The following is a 3,653-nucleotide window of genomic DNA, read 5'->3' as shown; positions in this document are numbered from 1 at the left end:
TAATTTTTATCTAACTTTTCTCTTTTTGCTTGTGCTTGTTTTTAGTGTCACATCTCTGAAAGTATTGCCAAATTCACTGTCACAAAGATTTATCACAATATTTTTTCCTAGGATTTTTATAATTTTATCTCTGATAGTTGGTTTTGGTCCATTTAGAGTTAAATTTTTTTGAGATGGGGGTCTAACTATTTATTTATTTATTTATTTTTTTGCATGTGCGTATTCAATTGTCTAAACACCTTCTTGAAGGAACTATTATCTCCCAGTTCAAGATCTTGACTGTGAACTATCAACTGAACATAGATGTTTGGACTCATTTCTGGGCTCAGTTTTATCCATTAATCGATATATCTATTTTTATACCAAATTACATTGTCTTGGTTACTTTAGCTTTATTATATGTTTTGAAATTCAGAAGGGCGCATCTGCCAACTTGATTACTCTTTTTTGAATTTTTTTTGGCTATTCTGACTCCCTTGCATTTCCATATGAATTTTAATTATAAGATGTATATCTGTAAAAAGGCCATTGATACACACACACACACACACACACACACGTCAAAATATCAATGACCACTTCTGTTTTTCTCTTGTCTTTCTTAGTAAGTCACCTTCATTTTATATATATATATATACACACACACACTTGTCCCTTGGTCTCCACGGAAGATTGGTTCCAGGACCTCCTATAGATACCAGATGCTTAAGTTCCTTATATAAAATTGTGTAGTATTTGCATATAACCTATGCACATTTTTTGTATTCATTTCTTTCTTTTCCTTTGTATACTTAAATAATATCTAGATTACTTATAATACTTAATACAATGTAAATACTATGTAAATAGTTGTCATACTGTATTTAGAGAATTATGGCAATAAAAAAATTTGTACATGTTTAGTACAGATGGAACTTTTAAAAATAATATTTTTAATCTGTGGTTGGTTGAACTTACAGATTAAAAACCCATGGATATGGAAGGCTGACTGTGTACATATATATTAATGTACAAATATTCTCTCATATATTATAAATATATATTGTATATATAATTATTTGTTAGTACAATTAACCTTAGTCCAACACTCAAATATTTCTGCCTAAGGTACTATAAAATCTATAATATCTTCCTAATTGGTCACCATTAGGGCTACTTTGTCTCCCATCATCCAGAGGAATCGTTTGAAACTTAAACCAAAACAAACCACATTTCTACTTAAAACTATCCAAGTGTTTACAGAGCACTTAGAATAAAATTAGTATTTCTTACATATATATGCTTCCTTGACTTCATATCTCCTGGCTTCCTACATTCTAGCCACACTAGGCTTCTCATTCTTCCTTAAGCACATCTAAGCGCATTGTTTGCATATACTATATCCTCAACCTGAAGCATTTTTTCTTTAAGTCTAGCATGCCAGGCTCATTCTGATTATTGAGGTCTCAGGTCGTTTGTCAATTAAAGTATTTCTTCCCCATTCACCCTATCTAAGTAGCCAATGCACATCACATTATTCTCCAGCACTTCAATAGTATTATGTTATTTAAACTTTCTGTCATTCCATAAAATAGTCTTATTTGTTAATGTACCTAATTTTGTTTGGTCTTCCTTCCTTTGTTGTTTTTGGTTCTAGAGTTCAGGGACTTTGACTATCTTATTGCTCTACCACCTGTACCTGAAACTGTCTACTGAGCCAAGTCTTGGTATTAGTACGGAATAACTAACATTTAGAAATCACCATGACCACTTTTTGAATAATTTTTCTACAGGTTAGATTATGTTGATTAGTACAGAGTATAAGAGAAGTGCTTATCACTTTTTGGATCTGTTTCTGTTTTTATTTATTTTAGATTCAGGAGGGGCACATGCATGTTTGTGACATGGATATATCGCATGATGCTGAGATTTGGGTGTCCATTGGTCCTGTCACCTAAAGAGTGAACATGTTACCCAATAGGTAGTTTTTCAACCCTTGCCCCACTCCCTGCTTCCCTCTTTTCAGAGTCCCTAGTGTCTATTTGTCCTAGCTTGACATCCATTTGAACCCAAAGTTTAGCTCCCACTAAACTGTTACAGTTGAAAACATATGGTATTTGATTTTCTGTTTCTCCATTAATTCACTTAGAATAATAGCCTCCAGCTACATTCATGTTGCTTCAAAGGACATGATTTTTCTATTTTTATGGCTGCATCGTATTCCATGGTGTTTATATACCATATTTTATTTATCCAATCTACTACTGATGGGCACCAAGGTTGATTCCATGTCTTTGCTGTTGTGAATAGCGCTGCAATAAACATGTGAGTGGAGGTGTCTTTTTGGTAGAGCAGTTTATTTTCCTCTGGTTATATACCCAGTAATGAGATTGCTAGATCAAATGGTAATTTTATTGTTCATTCTTTGAGAAAACTCCAAGCTACTTTTCACAGAGGCTGAACTATTTCATATTCCTGTCAACAGTATATAAGCATTCCCTTTTCTCATGCTTGTGACTTTTAAATATTGACTCAGAGATAACCTTTTTTTTTTTTTTTTCTTCAAGCAAGGATGTCTGGTTAAGTCAAGATCCTTTTTATTCTGTGTCAATGATAGAAGGAAAGATAAACTTCTACTGAGGACTAGTGTGTCCAAACATTGTTTCAGAGGGTAGAGGATTAAACCCAACTATGTTTAAACATTTGGGACACCATCTTTTTTCCTAGAAAAAATTCTGTAGATGGGCCATATTTTAAATTTCCTCAATATTCCCGTTAAATCAGATAATTGTGCTGGAAAATCTTTCTAACCATGCAAAAATAATAAAATGATATCTTTAGCTCACTTAGTTCACAAAAAGAATTCTAGATGGATTGGATCAAAGACCTAACTGTGAAAAGCTAAACTTCAATATTTAAAAGCATATGAAAATATATATAGGGATAGCTTTTCCATAGCATAAAGAAACTATGAGATGGATTCGTCTAAATTAAAGTCAAATTGTGGGTTCTTCTTGCCTGCTGAACAGATAAAACCACTTTACTGAGGCAGTGGTATTGCAGTAGAGAAAGGGTTAAATAATAACAAGTCTAGCCAAGCAGAAGGATGAGAGAAATTACTCAAATCAGCCTCCTTGAAATCTCAGACATTAGGGTTTTTCAAGGAGAGTTTGGCAGGCAGATAGGTAGGGAGTGGGGGATGTTGGATTGAGGATGAAATCATAGGGGATCAAAGCTGCCTTCTTGCAGTGAGTCAGTTCCTGGGTTCCGATCACAAGACCAAACAAGCTAGTTTCTTGGTATGCGTTACCAGTCCAAGTGGCACCAGCTGGTCCACTGGAATGCAATATCTGGAAAATACCTCAAACACCAATTTTATGTTTTAAAATAGTGATGTTTATCTATAGAATCAATTGGAGAGATTACAAATCCTGTGACCTCTGGCTACTTGACTCCTGCACCATAATTTCAACTTTGTGGCTACTTTGTTAGTTCTACAAAAGTGGTTTGGGTCCTTGAGCAAAGCGGTTAGTTTCAGGAAGTAGCTGTTATTATGTTGTTATGTTTTAAAGTTAAACTATAAACAAAACTTCTCCCATAGTAGCTAGCTTGGCCTATGCCCAGAAATAAACAAAAATAGCTTGAAGATTGGAAGCAAGATGGAGTTGGTTAGG

The sequence above is a fragment of the Chlorocebus sabaeus genome, chromosome 8 (genome assembly GCF_047675955.1).
Source record: "Chlorocebus sabaeus isolate Y175 chromosome 8, mChlSab1.0.hap1, whole genome shotgun sequence".
Classification (NCBI taxonomy): domain Eukaryota; kingdom Metazoa; phylum Chordata; class Mammalia; order Primates; family Cercopithecidae; genus Chlorocebus; species Chlorocebus sabaeus.
The sequence above is the reverse complement of the archived record's forward strand: the minus strand, read 5'-3'. Positions refer to the sequence as shown.